At 62.5% G+C, this 23,530-nt stretch overlaps 1 protein-coding gene across 1 annotated transcript in view; it reads left to right on the top strand.

The window, feature by feature from the left end:
- Nucleotides 1-551: 551 nt before the first annotated feature.
- The window catches only part of RBFOX3 (RNA binding fox-1 homolog 3), a 93,010-nt gene continuing 70,031 nt past the window's right edge, over nt 552-23,530 (top strand). The window contains exon 1 of the mRNA XM_045190335.3: nt 552-593. The gene's annotated coding sequence lies outside the window, so the exon portion shown is untranslated. The remainder of the gene's footprint in view (nt 594-23,530) is intronic.

Here is a 23,530-nt window from a genome sequence, read left to right as displayed (position 1 = left end):
ACACCTGGACGCCTGGTCCCTGCCAGGCCGGCGTCGGCCCTGAGCTGCTCCCGGAGGCCGTGCAGAACCCTGAAACACTGCGTTTGGGGCTTGGGGGCCTTTTCTCGGTGAGCAACATCGCTTGCTTACACTTTGACAGATGTTCGATTTATGTGGTGACCCCTGGGGGTGGGGACAAGCCTGAAGAATGGCCCATTTGGGGATGGAACACCACCGTCAGCAGCCCACTAAGTCCCCATGAGAAGGTCACCTCAAAACCGGTGGAGGGGAAGAGCAAGGGGGGCACTCGGCGTTTGGGGCCAAGGGAAGGAGAGAAAGCACCAAGGACTATCCCGCGTCCCAGAGGAAATGAGTCGGCAAACCTGGGTGGCAAGCCCAGGGTCCTCTCCCCCTCTGTCTTGGCCTGTTGAGTAAAATGTGACCCCCGGCTGCACCCAGTGCGGAGCGGGGAGAGGAGCCCCGGCCCGGCCCCTCGGCGAGCGTGGAGCAGCCCGCAGCCAGCCGTGTGGTGGCCACGCTGAGCGTAACTCTGTCCCTCTTTTTCTTTTCCTAGAGAGCCCACAGCGCCTCGGGGAACATTGGCTGAATAAAAGGTAAAAGACTTTCTCTTTTTTTCTCCTGAATAGTGTTTGACAGATGTGAGCCCGTTGGACATCTCGGGAGATGTTGGCAGTGAATGCAGGGTTCCTGGGGGGCCCATTCGCTGGGGCAGTGGGGGCAAAGGGCAAAAGTGTGGCTCGCTTAGCACCGGCAGGCAGGCATCTCATCCGTGGCCCCCAGTGGCCTGGCCCTGCCTGTGCGGGGAAGGCGGGCCTGGAAGCCGGAGGAGCCTGGAGGGAAATGAAGGGACGGGAGTGTGTCTGCAGGCAGAGAAGCAGTGTGGATGGATCCCTTGCTGGGCCTTTTCCCCTCCCTCCCCCTCCTCCGCCCTTCCTCCCGCAGGCCCCCCTTTGCCCTACTGCCCCCCATGCCAGGTACTTGGTGCACAGGTGTGCACCCCGGAACTGCAAGGCCATGGGAACTCAAGGGCAGCCCGGCTCACTGGTCTGGCTGGTTCAGGTGGTCAGACTCCCGTCGTGGCCGAGTCTCCTCGGGGAGGGGGCTGTGGACAGCGGCTCTGTCGCCAGTGCTGACCCTCACGGGGGACTGGACCTTTCTGGCCTGAGCCATCGTGCCTGTGTTCCTCGCTGCCAACCCTCTGTCACCCGTGGCAACTGATCTTCCTCATAGCTTCACTTGCAGTTGTACTTGGGGGAAGAAACGTGTTATAGAAGTGATGTGTATTTGTTGGGAACAAATTAGAAAATGCAGGTTTGTCGTGTCTTTGGAACTCAGGTCCCTGGAGGGCTTCTCCTCTGGGCTCCTGGGTGTCGGGCTGCATGTGCCCAGACGACAGAGCTGTTCCCACAGATTGGAATGGCCAGTCAGCCTGTCAGGTGGGGCGCCGGCCTCTTCCTGGGCCAGACCCTGGAGACTTCTTTTGGTAACGTCTTTTGTATAGTTTTTGTTGCAAGCTCCCCCCGGGCTCAGAAGCAGGCATTGACCTGGCAAGGGGACTTCTGACCTGGCAGCTGGTCACCACAGGGCCACGAGGGGCTGTGTGCAGAGGACACTCAGGCCCCGCTCACTGGGGACTCGAGGCGGAGCTCCTGGGGCCGCTGCAGGTGGCTGTGGGCACCCGTGGTGGGCAAGGCAGGACAGGGTCCCCAGGGAGTGGCCATCCTGTCTCCGTCAGTGTGCAAGGGGACAAAGGAGGCACAGACAGCGTGTGTTGGTGTCCTGCTCTGGTCCAAGTGCTCTGAACCACAAGGAGGCCCCACACACTCGCAGCCGGTGCCACGCCCTCTGTGTAAAGCGAGACCCATTTTACAGGGAGGCCGCCCCAGGAGCCCTTGGTGCGTGTGTCTGTGGGGTACAGATGTGGCCTGTGCCCTAGGGAGTGACGTGGGGACAGGCCGGCTCGGATGTTGTGCGTTCCTGTTTTCAGACAGCTTGTTGGGCTATAGTGCGGGTACAGCCAACTGCACGCAGCTCAGAGTACAATCGGATAATTATGACACACGTGTGCACCCGTGACAGCGTCGCCATCGTCAGCGTACTGGGGTGTCTGTCACCCCGCACAGTTCCCTGTGCCCTGAGCCCCCGTCCTCCTGGACCGCCTTCGCTCAGCACAGTTCGGGGCGAGGCGCGTCCACAGTTGCTTCCCTTTTCTGCTCGGTTGTTTGCATGCTACGAACGTACTCTCTCCCGTTCGCTCCTGGGAGGGGTCCGGGCGGTTTCCAGTTTGGGGCCGTCACTGAGAAAGCCACACAGAGTCGTCACACACGAGTCTGCTTGCAGCCGGTCGCTGCCCTCTCTCTGGGGTGACACGCCCGGCTGTGAGGTGGCTGGGTCCTGTGGTAAGAATGTTTATTAGCTTTTTAAGCCAATGCCAAACTGTTCTCCAAAGTGGAGCTACCACCTCCCACTCCCACCGGCCAGGTGTGAGAAGCCCGGGTCTGCTGCGTCCTCGCCGCCCCGGGGGCCGCTGTCTCCATCGCGTCAGTGGTTCTGTCGCAGTGCTGAGTTCTAACTTGTGTTTTCCTGGTGACGGAGGCGGCTGAGCGCTACTCCATGGGTTGTCTGGCATCCACACTGCTGCTTTGGCGATGTGTCTGTTCAGACCTTTCCGTGTGTGTTCACTGGGTCGTCTGGTTTCTTATCGTGGAGTCGTTGTGCTGGGTGTTTCTTTACATATTTACCGAATACACGTCGTTTATCAGACACGCGCTGGAGTAGAAATGTTTCCTCGTTATTACTGATGTCGAGCAGTGTGATCACGACGTGCGTAGGTGTCACTCTTCACGTGTCGTGGGTTTGTTGGGCTTTTTGGCTCGCCGAGTTTGCTGTTTTCATCAGATTTGGAGAGGCTTTATCCGTTATTTTCCCAAACGTCCCTCTGTTCCCGCCACCTTCAGGGACGCCCAAGGACACGCCTGGTAGGCGGCTCCACGTCCTCCCACAGCTCACAGATGTTCTTTACTACTTACATTTTTTCCCTTGTTTTTCTCTATTCGGGCCTTCGAAACAGAGAAAGTAATCCATGTGTGTCTCCGAGTCCGTTGACATTTCCTTCTGCGACGTTCACTCCGCCCCTGACCCCGTGCCGGGCACTTCTTCACCTCGGACGTGGGAGTTTTCACGTCTGCAAGTTCAGCTGGCACGGTTTTTTAGACCTGCCGGGTCTCCACTTAACTTTTGGAACTGGCGAGGTAGTGATGGCGGTGTGGGCGGCCTCCTCTGCTAACTGTGTGTCGGTTCCGGGTCGGTTCCTGAGGATTCCTTTTCCTCCTCACTTTGGGGGTGTCTCCCGGCTTCTTGTGTGTCTTCGGTTGGATGCTGGACACTGTACACTTTACCTTGGGTGCCAGATACTTTGACTCCTCTAAGTAGCGTCGTGCTGTGTTCTGGGGTGTGGTGAAACCACTCCGTCCTCTGTGATCTCATGCCTGAGATCTTTTGGATGGGACCTGGGCCATGGTTCACCCGGGTCTCATGACCCCGCTGCCGAGGCAAGACCTCAGAGTGCTGGACCCATTGCTCCAGGCACTGGGAGGCGTCCCTGTCTGGCTGGAGCATGGGTTTCTGAGCCCTTCCCATCCATGCCTCTGCCTGCCACACCGAAGGAGCTGACTGACCAGCACTCGACACAGGGACTGGACCCTTCCTGGTGTGGTCCAGCTCCCCCGTGCCCTGAGAAAGCATGTCCACCGTCAGGGTGGTCAGCTGTCCGGCTTCATGGGCTGCGTGGCTCATTGCACAGCTTTATAGGGGTGTCAGACGCCAGGAGCACGCTGATACCTGTGCACAGGTGTGCCTGGACTAGTGCATCACCCAGGCTGTCCCTGTGGGGAGAAGAAGGTGGGGGGAGGTGCCCCAAAATATTGACCACCAAGGGGTCACCCAGACCCATGGCTGTTTCCTCCACGGCTACACTCCGTTGCACCAGCTTGCCGAGAAGTCAGCTCCGGGATGGTTAGTTCTGCATCACGGGGACAGGAGAGGGGCCCCGATGCCTCCCCAGGCTTCCGGGATCTCCCCAGCTGGCTGGTTGGCGCCACCCACAAACGCAGCAGGAGAAGAGGCACCTGAGCCGGGTCGGGAGGACGGCAGAGCCTGTGCGTGCGCGTGTTTGTGCGAAAGCGTAAGCCCGGGTCTGTGTTTCCCCGGGGTATTAATTACAGTTGGCGAGGAGATTGTCCAGGCGTGTTCCGCTTGGCCAGAGTAATTTATCATCCGGTTTCGGGGAGCGGAGGCGGGTCACGGTGCAGGGAGCAAGACACACATCTCTCTTGCAGACTTCGCCGCCGCCCCGCCGGCTCTGGGGGGCAGCTTGCTCACGGCATGCGCCCGCGGCAGCACGGGGAGCCAGGGCAGGCCGGGGGAGGAGGGAAATGGTGGGGCCTGACATCCGCGTGAGACAGAACCGGTGATGGGAAGGCCTGGGCCAGCGGCTGGGGAAGGAGAAGCTGCCCATCTCCCCCGACGTCGGCCTCCGGTGGAGGGAGGGCAGGCAGACGCGCACCTTGGCCCTCCGGGCTGCCCCAGCCTGGTTCCTTTGACCCTGAGGCTGGTGGAGACCATGATCTGTGGACATCACAGGGGAGCTCCACGAGGGGGCAGGTTTTGTCCCGACTGGTGGCTCAGACACAGCGGGTTTCCTGTCTGCTCCAATAGGGGTTTAATCGACGCTAAGTTCTGCATAATTAGGGTGGCTGTCTGCGTTCGCCGCTGTGACAGCACAGCATGCCTGAGTGGCTGTGACTTTGGTCAACAGATGTTTGTCTCTGACAGCTCCGGACGCTGGAAGCCCGAGCTCCGGGCGCCGGCACGGCCGAGTACTGGTGAGGGCCCTCTTCTGGGGGGCAGACTTGCCCTGCGTCCTCACGTGGCAGGAAGCCAGGTTTCTCGGCACTCCTGCAAGGGCGCTAATTGCGTCATGGGCCCACCCCCAAGACCTTAGTCACCCTCCCGAAGGCCCCACTTCCAAACTCCATCACAAGGAGGGTATTTCAGCATGCGACTTGGAGGATCCCTAACAGCGACCAAATAATGTGTCAGCCAGACTGGAGGTGCTGTTCCTGACTATGGCGTAAACCGGGAGTGTCCCGGGCAAGCCGGAGGTGTGGGCACCCTAAACACGGGTGGCTGTCCCTAAAAGCCAGTTTTTTCTGGCTGTCCCGGAGGGTTCAGGGGCTGGACCCACAGAAGACTCAGGCGGCCCACCTGGCACAGACTCAAGTCAGCGAAGATTCAGTAGAGGCGTCCCAGAGATGGGTGTCAGGGGCTGCAGCAAGGAAGGACTTTCCAGCAGTGGCAGCCAGCTGGTGACGGATGGGCGCCTGAATCCCCGCCCCGCCCCTGGAGTCTGCAGAGGGGTTTCTTCTGTGGGGAGGGAGGGCCGGTGGCTCCTCAGGCTCGAGTCCCTGAGTCCCTGTCGGGGAAGGACAGTCTGCAAGCACCTCTTTAACTCAGGACACAGAGCGGGCCAGGTGCGAGGGAGGCCAAGTTCCCCCTGCCTTCCCTCCCTCCCTTCCCCCGCCTCCGGCCCTCTCTCAGTGCTGAGGCGGGTTTTCCTCCCTCGGCCCCTCTCCTGCTGCTGAATTATTGAGAGCGCGGTTTTGCTTTATTGCTGTGCTGGAGGGCGGTGCGGAGCCGCTGAGCTGGAAATGTGTCCACAGTCCAGCAGAGTCCCTGCGGCCCTTGGGATCCCCTCCCCAGCCCCCTCGGTGGGGGAGCTGCTCCCGGCCCGTCCCTCTTCTGCTTCTCCTCCGTCATTATTTATTTATGGCTGCCGGCGTTCCAACTGGAGGATGCTATGTCCTCTCCACATCTCACACCCCCTGTCTGCAGGGCCTTGGGTTGAATTTGTGGCAGATGGCACCACCTGGCTCAGGTATAGGGCCACATCTCCCTGCTGGGGCCCTGGGCTGTCCCCATGCAGCCAACCAGCTGAAGGCCTCCAAGGCATGTGCAGAAGTGGGCTGCCCACTGGGGGGTCACTCTGACGTGTGTGCCACATGGTTACGCATACGGGGGCAGGGTTGGCGTGTAAATGGGGGTGCGTGTGCACGTGTATGCAGGGGAGCCCATGCATTCGTGCGTCCCTCGGCTCTGCGTGCAGCTGCATGTCTGCGGGCTCCTGCATTGCTGCGTGCGTGCACCCGGGCGTGCATTTTTACAGCAGAAGCCCTGGCGCTTGGCTCAACGCAGGCCCCGCCCATGAGGCATGGCCACCTGAGCCAATCTTTCTAGCGAGGGTGATGGTGCGGCCACCTTGGAGTTTAGACAGTGTCAGGAGACAGGCAGCTTATTCATGGAAGCTGCTGGCAGCATCACCAGGTCCCGGCGGACAGAGCGAGGAATGAGCAGTGAAAACACTTAGAGAGACAGCCTGCCCCACTCACGTCTCCCAGAGCTGCCGTGGGAAGGTGACCCCTGGACCCCACGCCCTCCACACCTGAGCCCACGGGCACTTGGCTGGTCAGCAGAACCACAGCCCGCGGCAGCGACTGCTTCCTTATCTCCATGAGGAGGCGCTCCCTAAAAGGCAGCTCAGCCATGCTCTGTGCCTTTGAACTCTCTCCAGCCCTCAGCAACATTTACAGGCATTTGCTGTGTGCCTGACTGGCACGGCCAAGCCCCTGACTTCCAGGAGCTGCCCACCTGGGTGGGACGGCACAGCTGACTGAAATGGCGAGTCCGTGGGAGCCGGCCAGACAAGGAGGAAAGGGAGGGTGGGCCCCCAGGACTGTCTGTGGTGGACACTGAGGTCCCTGTGGGCTGTCTGAGCCCGAAGCCCAGCTTCCCAGCGTTCTCTGGACACACCTGGAGGACGTGTGGCCAAGTCCCGGACCTGGTTCTGTGTCCACGGGGTGTGGCTGCTCACTTGTGTCAGCCAGGACCTGGAGAAGGGCGCCCCAGAACCTGGGGTGGGCACGGAGACACCGCTCGCTCGCCGTCCTTGTCGCTCTGGGTTTTGGAAAGCGCAGGGTGCTGGGCCCGTCCTCAAGGTGCAGGGAGGCCAGGCAGCCCGTCGCAGCTCCAGTGTCTTGTTTCGGGGTCACTCCGCTGCCTCTCCTGTGATCACTGACCAACTGATCAGTCCCACTTGGTCATGGAGACAGCCCCAGGGCGGGGCAACTGTTCCCACCCATTTGGAAAGGGGGAAACTGAGGCTCGGAGCAAGTCTGTAAACGGCAGGGCTGGGTCTGTTGGCTCTCGGGCCTCTGGGCCCTGTGGCCAGGCTGGCTCCTTGGCACCCCGGGGGCCAAGAAGGTCATCCCCTGGGGAATCAGCCTGTAGAGCATCTCCTTTGTCATTCTCTGATGTTCAGGGCTTGCGAGGGCTTGTGGGAAGCAGTCACAGAGCATGCCACATGCGCACGCACCCTTGCCCCCTGCCCTCCCGCCCCATCCTTCCCTGTGCCCACCAGCATCCTTGCCAACCCCAGAGGCTCAAAGTCTGACTTCACTCCCTCTGTCCTGGCACCTTCTTTGGGCTCGCCCAGCCAGGGAGCCAAAGACCAGGCCTTGGAGGGAAGCCAGGGCACTCAGCCAGAGGCTCCCAGCTGATAAAGCCCACGCCCGCCTTCCCCACCCAGCCCTCCTCCCAGCTCAGCCAGGGCCCCTTGTGGCAGGGTGATGGGCACAGATGGGGTGGCCCCTACTAAGGCCAAGCATGAGACTTCCTGTGTCCCCGCCTTGGCTGTGGCTGGCCTCAGCAGAGTGGGCCCGGCTGCCTGGGCCAACGGCCACCCTGCAGGAAGGAAGTGCTGGGCTCTTCAGATGTGGTTCCTGTCCCCCCCCAGCCTGAAGATACCAGCACACATGTCCCTCTGGCCACCAGCCCATGCCCAAGGGGGACACGATACTCGCCATCTGCTGTCATTCTTCAGTGTATACGGCCACCATCCCCATATCCAGCCTCTGGGCCTCCGTTTCCCTCATTACAGTAAATCTTAAGAGCCTTAGAAAGAATGGTTTCCGTTCGCCCCTTCAAAGAGTAGGTGACAGCTGGGTGCATCTGGCACTCAGGCTGACAGGTGGAGTGGCCGCTTGCCTCGCCTGGGGCCTGGGTCCCTAGCTGCCTCGGGGCCCACGGGCAGCACTGGCTTGAAGCCAGCCGGCTGGAACGGCCAGCTTCCGACAGGGCTGAGCAGGAAGCCAGGAAGGCTGGCTGCCCGCAGGACACTGTCCCCAGGCCGCACCCCAGCACCACAGGGGTGGATGGAGGTAGCCTGGGAAACGCTGAGGCAGGCGAGATGTGGGACACAGACGTGCCCCCCAGGGCCCCTGCTGCACCCCAGCCCGCCACTGCACATCTGACTCGGCAGGTGAATGTGATGCCTCATCTCAGGGCTGGGCGGGGAGCCAACACTCCCCTCCCTGCGTGGGGCTGGGGTCTCGGCCGGTCTCCCACTGTGCCTCTGCCAGCTCCCACCTTCCGTGCTCTGAAGCACTTTCTGCTCCGATTTTCTAGCTGCAGGGTCTGTCTCCCCTCCCCCCCATGAGATCCATTAGGCTGGGAGGGGTTGCCTACCAGGCCCCCTGCCCTGGGGCCCCCCCACACCGTGGGGGCCTCTGTGCCCAGCATGGGGAGCACTGGGTGTCGGGATGAGAAGCTCGGCTCTGCGCAGAGAGCCGGGCAGTAGTGCAGGGACCGGCAGTGTGAGCAGGGCCCCCGCAGACGGGCCAGCCCGGGGGGAGCAGGCGCCGAGCGGCGTCTGGGAACTACCCGGAGAGGAGAGCGCGGGAGGGGAGGACCGGGACAGGACCGGACGGGAGGCAGGAGGGAGAGGGGGCGAGGCGCTTCTGAACACTGCTGCAAGTGCCAGTGCACTGAGCTCCGGCGTGGCCAGGGACCGGAGCGCCAGCCTGCCCCTCCGCCACTGCCCCATTCGGCCTCCTCCCCGCCTGCCTCCCCACCTCTGAGTCCGGAGCCCGCCGAGGAGCCGCAGTTCCGAAATGATGGTGTATTTTTGGGTAAGTACCAAGCGTGGACATCCGAGCTGCTTTCCCGGCTCTGGGCAAATCTGGGTGGGAATGTGGACAGAGTGCGGCGAGCCCACCAGGTGCCTGAGCCTGTCCCTCGGCGCCGCTCCTCGGTCTGCACCAGCTGGGAGCGGGGGCAGGTCTGTCCCCAGACAGGAAGTGCTGGCTGCCTGCGAACCACGCTCCCCGAAGTGGCCTCCATGGGGATGGACCACGAGGGTGGGGGGCCTGCGGAGGGGCAGCTGGGCAGAGGCTTGGGAAAGCCCTGCATGGGGCGCACCACGGTCCCCCTCCCACCACTCCCCTGCCCTGCTGTGGGAAGAACCTGCCGCAGATTCCCTGGCAGCTGATAGTGCAAACTTCAGGTTGCTCTCTCTGGTCTGCACCCCGAGCCTACCCGCCCCCACCCGCATCTTATCCGCTCCCTTCCTCCCTCCCCCGGACCCCAGAAAGAATAATGGGGAACAAAACGTGGGCCCCAGAGCTCTGAGCCTGGAAACACAGGAAGCTGGGGGGCCCTGGGGAGAGGAAGAGCCCCAGCCAGGCAGAGCCCTTCCCTCCTTCCTCCCAGCCCCTGCACCTTAGGGAAGTGAATGCCGAGGGAGATGGGGGGAGGCTTGCTCCCATGGGTAGGCCGAGGCAGGAAGGGCCCCCGCAGGGGGTGCAGAGGAACTGTCTTTCTAGTGAAGACGGGTGAGCTGGGAGAGCAAAATGCTAGGTGTGTGTGCGTCGATTCCGGGACCCGTGGGCCTCTGCCTCCCTTGGACGCAGTTTGGAAATCTGTGGGAACTCTGCACCTTTCTCCTGGGGGAGAACTTACCCTGGGCCCCGCCCAGCCCAGCCCAGTGACCCCAGCCGGCACCTGCAGGCCCTGGGCCTCGGGAGGGGGAGGCCCTTCTCCCAGACCCACACACAGCCTGCCCCGCAGCAGCCTCTCCCTGCAGGGCCACAGTGAGCCCTGCCTCCAGGGGGGCCGACCCGGAGTCCGTGCCTGGGGGGCGGGACAGGCAGGGAGTCTGAAGGAGAGGCTGAGGCAGCCACACGGAAAGGGCTGGTGGCCACCGGGAGTCAGGAGGCTGTCATCGGCCCAGGCCCACTGCACAGAGCCCTGCAGACCCTCGGCCACTCGGCAGAACTGGGGCCTGACAGGTCCAGGTGTGCCAGGCCTCTGCCCTTTGCCACCAACGCCCTGCTGTCCCACTGGTGCCCATGCCTTTGCCCTGCACAGTCCTTCCTCTTCTTCAGGCCCAGCCCCAGGGACACAGTCCCTGAGCCCACAGGCAGAACAGAAGGGATTCCTCTCTGCATCTTAACTCTGTCGGCACCAGACTGGCGGTCATGTGTTAGTCCCTGGTCCCTCCTGCGGCCTGGGCGTCCCCTCAGACCTGATGGGGCTGCTTTTTGGGCTGGGCCTCGTGACCAGGAGATGCCTCCAGGGGGCTGGGGTGGGAGCAGGGTAGAGGTTTATCCTGCCTGGTGCTCTGCCGGCTCCTCTTGGGGTCTCGCCTCCTGGACCCCCTCCCCCACTAGGGCTCTGTCTGTCCTTGCCCACCCCAGCCTGACCCTGGAGGATGTGCCAGGAGTGTTCCCCCGCTGAACCGCTGGGGCTGTTTTAGGACGGGGAACCTGATGGGGAGCCTCTCTGTCTCCCCGCCCCCCCACAGCCGGCCCCACTTCCGGCAGGGTCTCGCAGCCCAGGCGGAGAAACAGCAGGGCTGCAACAGGCCAACCCCTCCTCTGGGTCTCCTCTCCTGGGTCCCCCTCCCTGAGCAGTGGCACCCAGCCCAGTCTGGGAGACGGCACCCGAGATGCCAGCTCCCCAGCCAGCACCCCTTCGGGGACACCAGCCCCAGCCCCACCAGTAGTACCCCTGCTGTCCCCTGCTGTCCCCTGCTGTCCAACGTGCCGCCACTCAGCACCTCAAAACCTCGCACCTCTCTCCTGACCAGCTCTCCCTCTTTTGACCCGTCCCACGAATGCCAGGATGGCCCACCTGCCTGAATCCTCAGAGCCACGCCTCACTCTTGCCCATCCCACTCCCGGCGCACGCCAGGCCCCTCCCCACTCCCTCGGGCCCAGCCTGCCTTGCCCAGTCAAGTCCAATGTTCTTAGCCTAGAGCACGAAGTTCGTCAAGATCTGGCCTGCTTAGCCCCGCCTCACCCTTGCAGCCTCTGCACATCCCACGTGCCCTGTGCTCCTGAGTTAACCCTGACATCTGCCCGGCTCCCCCTCCCCCAGGCCTGTTCCTCCTAAACACCCCACCCCCACCCCACCTTCCCGAGCTGGCTCCTACCTTGCCTTCTCGTTGGGCCTGCAGGTTGGAGGACATGAGGGGCAGCAGCATGTCAGGGAGAGGCAGCTTAGATGTCACCACCTCCAGGAGGCCCTCCCTGACCACCCCACAGTGGGAAATTGTTCCCTCCTCTGTATCTCCTTGCCCTTGTCTAAGGGTGTCCTCTTTACTCATTTACTCTGCCATCTCCCCTCCGCTGGTGGCCCCCTGCAGGGTCTTGCTCAGCTCTTGTTTCCAGCGCCCACACCGTGACTGCCACATCCCCACAGCTCCAGGAACTTTGTGCACTGGAATGAATGAGTGAGTCCATCCCAAGAGGCAGGGTGGGGCCTGTTCAGGGGGTGCCTCTGATGCAGGAGCTCTGTGGGGCTCCCTACTCCATCTGGTCGTCCTTCCCACCCACCCCCGGTTGACCACACGTTTTCCCACGGCCTTGACACGACTTTGCAAGGGGGCGTCACAGGTATCGTTGCTTCCATTTCAGAGCTGAGAAAGTTGTGGCCCTCAGTTCCCGCCGTCCTCATTTTAAAGGGGACAGGGGCGAGCTGCGGCCACGGGGCTGGGCCACAACACGGCCTCTGGTGTGTGCTCCTGCTGGGTCCCCCCCATCCTCTGCCCAGTGCACGTCTGAGGTCCAACCCTGGGCCTCCGGTGGGGCCCACACGTTCTTGCCAGACGAAGCCCTGCCCCTCCACCCTCCCTCATGCACGGCACTCCCACACGGGGACTCCGAGCGGGGGGGACATGTCTGAGCTGTCCTTTCCTGCCCTGCAAAGGGAGGGGCTTGGTGGATACTTGTGCGGTGGATGGAGGAAGGGAGGGAGGAAGGAAGGAGGTTGGCTATTTGTCGTTGGTAGTGACACATCCCTGGGCCGGCCATATGTCTGTCTGAGTGTGAACGGAACTTTCCAGAGCCCCTTTGCAGAGGCCCAGGCACAGGGCCAGAGGGACAGTGCGTCTCTGGGCTGATGGGGCTGCAGCTTGGAGCAGACAGAGGACCGCTGGCCTCTCACCCGGGACCCAACACTGCTGGGCTCCTCGCGGGGCTGCACTGGGCCCCCACGGGCAAGACCAGAGTCCCGGAGCCTCAGCAGGAGGAGCAGCCCAGGGGCGAGCACCTCCCTCCCATTTTCTGGGGAGCTAGACCTCGGGGGAATGGGGAAATGGGCTCCCCGATGGACCGATGGCGTAGGGACAGAGAGAGGTGGCCCAGGTGTGTGAGCGCTCGGGGTGGGGGTGGGGGGATGGCTGGGCCTGCTCTCCTGCACACGAGGAAGAAGAATGAGGGCCAGGAACAGGGCTCATGTCACCGTGCCCCTCGGTCTAGGCCAGTGGGTGGCTTCATAATCGACTGGCAACAGGCAGAGACGCCAAAGCAAACCATCTCCAAATTAGCAGCATTTGCTGGAGACATGAAGAGCAAACAGGGCTGAGCGAGGTTCTCTATAAATATTGTGTTTTAAAAGTTTGCCCTGGGGTAATTGAAGCTGTTTAAACTGAAGCTAATATCCTGTTGGTGCATGAAAGAGCCTTCTAATGAGGATTTAGGGTCTTCCTCTCCTAAGGCCTGGGGTCTGGGGGTCCCTGGGTCCCCAGCCTCCGGTGTCCTGGGCTCTCAGGATGGGCGCCCCGAGGAGTCTGGAAGCCAGCCTCACCTGCCGCGGTGCCTCCTGCTCGCTCTCCTCGGGCACATACTGGGCTTGCTCCCCCCCAACACTTGCACCTCCGAGGCAATGCCTGCTTTTATTAAAAATCATTAAGCAAAGCGCTCATTCATGCTGGCAGGAACCGGGCAGCCATGTCCACATGGCGAGGGGTGGCACTGTAGGAGACAGCCCCACGCGTGGCCGGAGAGGCAGCATGTCAGGACCCTAAAACCCACCGTTTGAAAGCCCCGGGGAGGAGTTTGGAAGGGAAGTGGATTGTGCTCTCAGAGAAGTTTGATGCCCCCTGATTGCAGTTGCTGGGTCACCTACCGTGTGCCAGGCTGAGGGTGCCCAGTGCCCCTCCAGCAGCCACTGGCGCCACTCTCAGACACGGTCGGTGCTGAGCCCGGCCATAGCTTCCTCAGTGTCCACAGGTCCCCCTGGCAGTGCCAGCTGCAGCATGAACGGGGCAGGGGCAGGGGGGCAGGGGACATGCCCACGTGTGCACAGGGTGTGGCCAGTTCCAGAGTCAGGCTGAGACTCCTGCAGCCCTTTTGTTCTTGGGGCACAAATGTCACTGACCCCGGTAGGGCAAAGACAGGAGGAGGGGTCTTAGCCCATCAACCCCTGACGACCCCGTTTCAGGTCGTCAGGTCTGTGCAGGCTCCTCATGCAGGGGGTGCGCAGCCCCTCCCGGGGCTCAGAGCATGCATAGTGCGGGGGCTGGGGCCCATAAAACAGCAGGAACACCTCTGAGCAGGCGGACCCCAACCCCAGGGGACACCTGGGGGCCACAGAGTCCTGGAGAGGGCCAGGCCTTCGGCTTCTGCCACCCTTTCAACCTGCCCAGTCTGGCGACCCTGAGGCACGGGCCCGGGTAGCAGGTGACAAATTCGGGGTGTGACTGTGCTCGGGCAAAGGGCTGCTGGGTGGGAAGGAGGGCGCGGGTGTGGCCGAGTCTGGAGGGGTCAGATCAAGGGGCCGCGCCCCACACCCTCTCTGTGAGAACGCCTGGAGGGGAAGGCGCACCCACCTGCCCCCATGGCCCTGAGCCGCTCACGAGAGACACACGACTGTCCTCCCTTTCCCATCAGCACCAGCACTGTCCTTTAGAGATCGCAGCTGAGGCGACCTCTGCGCCAGGTCCCAGGGGAGTGTCAGGGACCCCCACCCTGTTCTGAGCTTGTCATAGTCTCATCTGTCACAGCATCCCCTCCCCTCAACACCTAAATGTCTCAGAACTTGGGGACAATTCGGGACATTTGTGATTCCCAAAGAGCGAGGCCGAGGGCCTGGGGAGGAGGAGGGCTCAGGATTTCCTCGTGAAAGAAGCAGGTGGCTGAGAATCTGATTTGGATAGCTGAAGAATGAGGGGTGAGCGCGCAAGCGTGGAAGGGAGGCAGGTGACAGAGGCAGGGGTCCTAGAGGCCAGGGAGGTCGGGCAGAAGCCCAGCTGCAGGAGAGGACGGAGGAGTAGCCGGGGCTCCCTCGGGCCGAACATTCAGAAGAGGGTGACATGAACCCCAGTTGGGTGAGCGAGAACCCTGCTCAGATGCTGTGGGCTGTGGTGGCTAAGGGGGTCCAGCGCCCCGAAAGTCTCCCTGCAGAGGGGAGAACAGAGAGCTGGCCCTTCGCTCTGGGGCCACTTCCTGCCATCCCCTCCTGTCCCTGGCGTGGGGGTCGAGAGTCCTGAGGCGGGGCTGTGCCCTTTGGTGTCTACCAATTCCCAAAATGCAGCAGGGCTCCCGAGGCGAGGCATGCTGACTGGCTGTCCCCAAAGACTCCAGGGGCTCAGAACCCGAGGGGCCCAGCCGGGGACCTCCTGGTCCTGCGTCCCTGTGCCCTCTGTGAGGCTGGAACAGCCTGGGTGCCCCACACAGGTGCCCATCTGGGAAGGAGTAGATGTCAGAGTTTAACAGAGCGCCTAGCAAGGCCGTGGAGCGGTCCACGGAGAGTTTGGCTGTCGAGCCACCCCAGGTTCTGGTGAAGGTGTTTGAGACGCCCTGCCCAAGGGTGAGCAGGAATATCGGGAACACGGAGCTGGAACTGGAGACCATCAGGCACGACCCTGCCAGAGGCTGGGGACCCACCTCAGGGCGTCTGCAGCTGCCGGTGGCATCACCCAGCCCCCTGGGGGCCTGGCTGTGGGACCCCGTGGCTGGCCGGTGGGCTATCCCTTGACCCCGGGGCTGCACGCCAGTGTTCACCTGGAGCCGATCCCATCTGCTCAGCGAAACCGGGGTTCAGCTAATTGTGACTTTAAAACTTAATTATGGAAAGAAGTTGGGATGAAGGACCCTTCCATTTATCTTCGTCTGGCTGTGGCTTGTCAGCAGCTGGGATGTGGAGAGTGCTGCTCACTGCTCGGGAGGGTGGGAAGATGTGGCCGCGGCGGTTGGCCAGGCCAGGTCGGCAGCCACGTGGGCCCCTCCTGTCTGCGGCAGGGCTCACGGTGCACCGGCACGCACACGCGGAAATGCCGGCCTTCTCTGGCCAGCGGCAGCCCTGCCCTCCGCAAGTCTCGCTGCGTATCCACGGGCGCTTTCCTTTCGTTCATTTTATTGAGCAAACGCTACGTGTGTGTGTGGACCCTGGGAATAGGGCCGCCCAGGCCAAGGTGCGAGTGATGCAGTGTCTCGTGGGCAGGGCAGGAGCAAGGTCAAGGGGGCGTGGGCAACCCTGAGCGTGGAGGCGTGGCCTGGAATGGTTCTCACCCAGGCACCAGGACGGGGCGTCCGCCGGCTGGGCATCAGCCCTCGAGGCTCCTGCACTGCACTTGCCTGGGACGCACGGTCTGCGGGCAGGCCCACAGCTGACGGCTTTTCCAAAGACGCCACATGGAGGAACCAGCTGGAAGCTGGAAATCATCCGAAGATGGGAAGCCAGCCACAGGTTGGGGACCGGCCCTGGGGTCCCCCATTCCTGATGCCAGTGAGCTCGGGGAGTCGCTTTTGTTTGCAGGTGTCAGGACTGGGGCTGTTGGCAGGGACGGCCGCGGCTGACGTGGACGTGATGGAGGCGGCGAGGTCAGCGGGAAGGACCTGAGTCCCCGCTGAGGGCCCACAGAGCAGAGCGGTGTCTGGACTCCACTGTGTCCACTCAGTCGTGGTCGTGCCAGCAGACTTTGGCGGGAGGGACTCCGCGGTGACTAAGTGACGCTTTCCCTGGAGCTGCAGGCGGAGAAGGGGTGAGAACAGGGAGGGATGTGGGAACCGCTGGAGCTGAACCGCCGGAGCCGGACCGCCACCTCCTGCAGCAGCCCGCAAGGCCCGTGGGCCTCCCACAGCCTCCAGCTCGGAGCCCACGTTATTTTCAAAGAAAGAAGCAAGACATTGACTAATTGTGCAACTATGTGAATAATCGTTTCCTCGAGGCAGGGCGGGGCTGGCTAGATCTGAAGGAGATGGAGCTGAACGGGAGGGGAGGGAGCAGGGAGAGAGAGAAGGAGAGCCCACGTGCAGGGCCCTTGGGCACCCCCGTGTGCACCTGCATCTCCAAGTGGCCCCGGGGAAAGTTCCATGAAGGCAGATGCCCTGCAGAGGGCAGCACTGAGACTGGGCGGATGCCCCCCCCAAAGGGGGTGCCTGGCTCAGGCTGGGGGCAGGAAGGCGAAGAGGGGCCCAGGCACGCCCATGACCCACAAGAAGGGAACTTCTTCCAAACTGTCCTGCCTCTGTCTGTCGCCCTTTGCCCTGTGTGCTGACCACACAGCCCATGGGCCCAGGGTCCCAGCTCTAGGCTGGTCAGAAGCAGTGACCGGGAAGCTAGGATGAGCTTGCAAGAGAACCCCCCGCTCCTTGTGGGGAGCTGCCAGGCCTCCCTAGAGGTTTGTGTTGGGAAGGGGCCGCCCCGGGGTCTGGCCTATGGCCCCGAGCAGGGCTGAACTAGGGGCCCGGGGTCTCAGGTCCAGCAACACAGGAAAGAACCACACCGTCCCTGATAATGACCAGCCCTTCCTTGGGTCCACCAAAGTCATCTGATCACAGATGATCCTTCATACCTGGCTCTATTCTGTAAATTAAAAAAAAACAACCCTACTAATTATAATATTAAGAAGTACTTGAAAACCAACAAACATTTTAAAATAATAGTATTAGAGAGACCGGAAAAGAAAAAAAGTCGTGTGGCTCTTTTTTCTTGGGATAAGAAACTCCAGATTTCAAATCTTGGCTGACTTAGTCTAGACTTCCCCCCAAAAGCAGGGCTTGAGACCAGGGCCGGAGGGCTGGAGGCTTATTCTGGGACGTGGTCTGAAGGTCAGGGGACGTGGGGCAGGAAGAGAGCCAGTCCAGGGCATATTCCTGGGTTGGTGAGCGCGGGGCGCCTGGGGCTCCCTCCCCGAGCCCCTCTCCCAGGAGCCTCAGGCTGTATACTGCCCACGGAGGGGTGGGGGAGGGGAGCCTCACACACACCCCCACCCCGGCCCTCGGCCAGGGCTGCACGGCGATGTTCTCACCTGCCAGCACCTCGGGGTCTGCCCCTGCCTTGCTTCCTGCAGGTGGTCGGTAGGGGATGCAGAGCTGTGGGGCGGCCCAGGTCACCCCTGTGGGCCCCAGGCTGCGAAGGCTGAGGAGGAGGGGGAGCCGAGAGGGGGCCCAGCTCACCCCTTGCACAGCCGTGCCGTGTCCAGTCCCTCGCAGGGCCTTCAAGGTGGCGGTGGCCTCCACCATTAGAAGGTGAGCGCCGCACCTGAGCCCGCTCTTGCTCGGGGACCTGCTCACAGCTGTGGCCTCGGGAGGCATTTGGACAGAGCTGCCTTCCCAAGGTGAAAATATGGATGGATGTCCCTGCTTGGCCCCCGTGGCAGTGCCGTGGCCTTTGAACTTAGCCTGTGCATCACGCATTGGGTGGCTGAGTGGGCTCCACAGGGCTCCCCACAGCAGCAGCAGCAGCAGCAGCAGCGAAGGCCCAGGTGGACAGGGAGCGATGTGTCGTGCACCAGGGGGAGGCGCTGTCAGCTCACAGCCTTGCACAGCCACGGGGCGAAGGAGGGGGAGGTGGGTGGCGGTGGAGCAGGGAAGCAACTGAGGCCTGGGCTCCCGCTGGGGGGGTCTGCAGCAGGTCCCTGCCTGGGGCTCCTGTCCTGTGCTGAGCACTGGAGCGCCGATACCCACGGCACAGGAGGGTGTGCGGACCCCCTGAGATGGTGGGGGAAGCTTGAGAGCTGTAAGCTCCGCCCCAGGGTAAGAGATCTACAGTCCTTGTGCATGAGGGGGTGCCCTGGATGCAGCCCCGAGTTCTCCAGGGCTGCCTCTCCCCACAGCACTCTGGTCCCCAGCTTCTCCCATTTGCTGGGACAAGCAGTCCATGTCGCTTGCCCGACAGGAAGGAGCACAGGGCGTCTCAGCTGTGCCTCAGGGTCTGTGTTCTAACCCCCGTCCCCGGAGCCGCCCTGCTCTGGGCCCTGCCCTGCCCCACCCCCGTGCCAGGAGCCCCTTGGCAGCGACTCCACAAGCACCCAGGGGACCCGGGCATGCTCCCCGTCATGACGGCTGATGTTGCAGAGACATGTGTCATCGCCCGGAGGTGACAGCCCTGAGTGAAGAGGGGGAGGAGGATGAGACAGCCGCTGCCGAGGAGGTGGTGTCGAGCCGAGCATTCGGTCGTCTGCTGCAGGGAGAGGGCCGCAAAGCTGAAATAACTTAAGGGCGTTTGCCCTCATCTGCCCCGGTCTCCTCGTGGGTCTCCCCAGCCACCAGGGGAGACCGGGAAGTTGGGGGGAGAGGGCGCATGCGGGAAGGAGTGAGGGGCAGCGAGATGAGCACAGCCCAGGGGTGGGGGGAAGAGGTCCTGCCTCCAACATCTCCAAGGGCAGGGAGGGGTTATATTGTAAAAAATGTGATAGATTTGCTGAAGCATTTTACACGTTCTGGGGGTGGGGAGAGAGAAGTGATGGAAATCTTGGGAGAGGATGGACAGGAGCCCCAGAGCCCCCAGCTGAGAGGGGGCCCCTCACTGTCACGAGGCAGGCTCAGAACCAGGGACAGCAGCCCTGCACACCCTTAGGCCTCGGTGACGGTGCTCGCAGTAGGAAGCTTGGACTTCTGCATCGGGGTTTGGCATCACTGGAGTTGCAGGAAGCAGGACGTCCCGATTTCCCTCTTCCCACCCCTCCGACTTCACGGACCTCCCCCACTTCCCCTTTCAAAGTACCCAGCATCCCTCTCTCAGCCCGTTATCTTCGGAGCCAAGCGAGGCCCGTCTATCCAGACTGGGACTGCAGGGGAGGGCCCCTGGTGGGAGGGAAGGGCTCCCGCCGAGACAGCCGAACTGGGTCAGGACGGTTTCCCACGTGGGCCGCTGTTTGTTTTGACTCGTGGGAAGGGAAGGGGACATTTCAAAACAACAGGGAGGGGAGAGGAGGCCTCTCCCGGAGAACGGAGTGGGTGAGAATGGGTGCAGGAGGAGCTGAAGACAGTGAGGCCGTGGGGGTGGGGCTGGCCCCCTTCCAGAGAGGCCACAGACCAGGGCTTTCTTTCGCCTTGGCCTTCCTGATGGCCTGAGGAAGGGACCTCAGGACTTGCCTCTGCCTCAGCCGGGGGCTCAGAGCCAGCCCTCAGGCCGGTTTGGGGTTCCGTCCCCTCCCAGCGAAGGTTTGCTCTGTGCACGGCGTTCCGTTTTGGTTTTTATTGTTGACTGGCCCTGTGGGTTTCCGCCAGCCCAGCAAAGCTTTCTTGGCTCCGACGACTCCCCACGAATGAGCTCTGTGAAGAGGTTCAAAGGCCACGGCACTGCCACGCTGGCAGCCCTCCCGCCAGCCCCTCTCTGGGTACAGCCAGGAGCCCCAGGCTGTGGAGCTGCATGGCTCTGCCCCCGGTGCACCCCTCGCCCCTCTGGGCCCGCACCGCAGCAACCCCCATGTGGTGGTCCTATCTGTGGGGATTGTGTCCTCTTGTTCTTGTACGTGCTCTTAGCCTCGGGGGTACGCGAGGGGCACAGTCGATCCCACGGTATCTGCCAGTTGATGAGGGGGCTTTGGCTGCCCCTGAAACCCACCCTCTGTCCCTCTGGGATTGGCCGAGGCAAAGAGCACATGTCCCGTGTGCGTGTCACCCCCTGGGCCTCGGCACTAGTCGGGGAGGGTCCTGTGCTGGTCGTCCTACAGATGGGCAGCTGAGACGGGGCCATCCTTGGAGACCGCCCGATGGAACCGTCTGCCCCGCGGGTGTGCTTTCTCTCGGCCTCCAGTCCAGTGGCTGCCACCATGCGCCCGGAATGTGGGACAGAGGAGCTGGAGTTTTACTTTTATTTAATGCTAATCAGAGCTTTAGGGACTTACTTAGGAGCATCTAATTACTTTTAGAACTGGGACCAAACCAGGCTGTTCTAGGTCGCCTGTTCCCGCCATGGAGGTCACTGGCGCCTGTCAGTCCACGGCTGGGTTCAGCCGTTCCAGATGGCTGGGCCTCCCCTCCTCCCGGACTCTCAGTGGGCCGACTTCGTCCCCGGAGAGAGCCCGGAAAGCACTGCTCAGCGTGGTAGTTGCGTCTAAGGGGCGGGGGTCCGGGGAGGGGGGTGATGCCCTCCCCGCCTTGATTCTGGGTCTTGCCCTTGCTGGGGGGAGGGGTTGGAGAACGAGGGAGATCGAGAGGAGGCAGGGCAGGTGTGGGCCCCCCTGAGCGGCGTGGCCAGCCCCCCCAGCGGCCCATGCTGGGCTGCTGCAGTGGCCACTCATGTTACTTTTCCGAGCCCCTTGTCACCCTGCCTCTGCCTTCGGAGAAGCCAGGGCGGGCCACGGTCACCCTGGGAGTACAGTGGTGCCCCTCGCGTCACGTGTTCCTGGGGGCAGCCCCGCTGGCCCGCTGTCTCCCTGAAACCAGCTCTCAGGTGACGGTCTCACAGCACGGCTGTTGGTGATTTTCGGCTTCGTGGGCTCAGCGTGTTGGCGGGAGGGGGTCTGCGTCTTAGCCTCGGAAATGGTAGCGCCCTGGGCTTCGGAAAGCTCAGAGGCCTGCAGGGGCTCTGCCATCCCTAAAACTGCAGTGGAGCAGCCAGAGGCTGGACAGTGGGCTCTTGGGGGTCCCTTAACTTCTCTGTCTCCTCGACTGCCCCCATCTGTCTTGCTGGTCGTGTGAGGGACACTGGGACTTCGTGTGCCCATGTCAGGAGCTGGCACGCGGGATGTGGGTGCCAGTGTCTCATTGTGGCCTTAGCACTGAGGCCCTTGAGAGCTGGAAGGGCCTCCCAAGTCCCTCCCCCACCCCCAGGGCACCTGCGCCAAAGCCCCATGTGGGGGGGGAGGGGCAGGTCATGGGCCAGGGCACGGGGCTCTCGGGAAGCACAGCCACTTGGAGGGTTGGCCTTAGGCCTGTTCCCGTGCAGAGAATGAGCGAGCGTCCCCTCCACAGCACTTGCGGGTGACAGCGCCCCCACACCCTCCTGACATGGAGTGAGACCCTGAGATGGCGAGATCACGGGCACGCCGAGGCACTCAGACCCACGGCAGTCACACACCCACGCTGCCTTGGTTGCCAAGCCTACGGGCAGGATCCCCTCCCGGAGACCTCTGGGTGGGGTGGGGGGCGCAGAAGAGATGAGGCACAGAAAGATGGGTGTGCCGTGTCCTCGCCTTCCCTCCCCGCCCTACAGCAGGGGGCAGGGTGGCCGTGAAGAGGGGTGTCTACTTCGATACAGTTAGAGGCCACCAAAGCTCACGATTCTAGAGGAAAGACGGGTTCCCACCACCCCATCCCCAGCTGCATGGAAGACATGTCTGTGGAAAGAAATGTCTGTTTCCTGGTTTGCCCTGGGGATGACAGTGCTTGAAATAGAAATAGAACCAGTGGAGGAAGGAATGGAAAGAGATGGAGAGACTCACACACACAGACAGACAGACACAGAGGGAGAGACCCAGCGAGAGAAGCCCAGAGAGACACAGAGAACAAAATGTGCGCACCCCCAAGGGAGGGTTGCCGGCAGGCACGCACCTCTGCTTCCGCCTCCCTGGGCAGCAAGCGCAGCTCAGCGGAGCCAGCCCAGCCCCTGGGCCTCCCTTCAGCCCACTCGCACCCAGCCACCCACACAGGCAGCACCTCGAAGCAGACATGCAGGCGTCCTCTGCCCTTCCTCCTACGTGACACTACACAGAAGGAGGCCTGGCGCCCACGGCTTTGTTCTCAGAGGGCGTCCATCCACCCCCGGCAGTGACCTGTGGCTGGCGGTCCCAGCGTCCTTGGAGGGCCCACCCCTCACCACTAACTCCTGTGAGGTCTGAGAATGCAGACAAGCCGGGTCACAAGCCGGGAGCACAGTAATTAGCCAGGTAACTCCGACGCTCAAGTAAGCATCGTGCATTTCACATTCCAGCAAGAATTAGCTGTGGACTCTCCGTGCTTCTTGAATGATCGGGGCGGGGGTGGAGGGGGGACGTTCCACTCCATTTGCATAGATAATTGAGCGTTAACTGTACTTGCTGTACCAGGCCTAGGAGAGCAGGGTGAACAGCCCACCCCAGCGGGGAGGGGGTGCCACACTGGCTGCTTCGTTTGGCCACTGCGGAGAGCAGGGGCCTACCAAAGCAAGGCATTTGGAGGCACTCGGTAGAAATTTGTTGAATTAATTAACATGGTTTATTGAGCACCTACTGTACACCGGCTTCTCCATATCCAGGACGCCTGAACTCCCACACCCCCTGGGGGGAGGCGCTGTCCCATCCTGACAGATGCCGAGACAAAAGTGATGGCGTTAAGCCCGGAGTAGGCACCCCTTTCTGCTCTGGAGGGGCATGGAAAGGACGACGTGCGTGCGGGGGAAGGACCCTGGGACTGCCGCCTTCCGACAAGCTCGCCCTGCGTCTGTGCCTGAAGTGGAGCCGGATGAGGCCTCAGGCCGAGTGCCTTGGGCCCAGGGTCCGCCCTGGGGCCCTGCTCTGCTTCTCCCTCTGATGGGATGGAGAGAATGGCCAGTGCCCTCCCCCTTCCTTCTCACCGCCTTTGGGAGGGCTGGATGCAGCGTGGGTGCCTGAGACCGGGTCTGTCCACGCACTGTGAGGATGGCAGTAATTGCTGCTGTGCCCTGGGTCGCTGGAAAGGAATCTCCAAGGCCGCTCACCCTGCACTGGAGACGAAAATCAATAACTCACCCGGGAGCCAAATGCAGGCAAGCCGAGCGCCGGGGAGTTGGCTGCTGGGACGCTTTCTCCCAGGCAGGTCAGGAGGCAGGTGTGTGGGCCACGAGCGAGCGGGGCGGGGCTCAGAGCACTGGTGGCCTCATCCCGCTCCAGGCAGCGGGTGGGGGGAGAGCCAGAGTGAAAGCCAGCCCGCCACCCAGCCCACCGGGCCTGCACAGCTGTGCCGGCGGGATGCAGCAAGGAGCCCCAGTCCCAGACTCAGGACGGAGCAAACAGACACCCAGCCGCACGGACAGACCCGCTGCCGCACGCCCGTGTTGATGGGGGCTGGTGTGAGCTTCCAGCCAGCACAGGGGTGTGTCCTCTGGGCCCTACCGTGAGAAGAGATGCAGCTGGCTGTGCCTTCTGTGTCCCTTCTCGAGAGGCCACCTCAGGCCAGGCACTGTCACAGGCAGTGGTGACGACCGTGAGTGGATGGTGTGGAGGGTG

Source organism: Desmodus rotundus, chromosome 9, assembly GCF_022682495.2.
Source record: "Desmodus rotundus isolate HL8 chromosome 9, HLdesRot8A.1, whole genome shotgun sequence".
NCBI lineage: Eukaryota > Metazoa > Chordata > Mammalia > Chiroptera > Phyllostomidae > Desmodus > Desmodus rotundus.
Note: the sequence above shows the minus strand (reverse complement) of the source record. Positions and strands in the feature narration are given on the sequence as shown.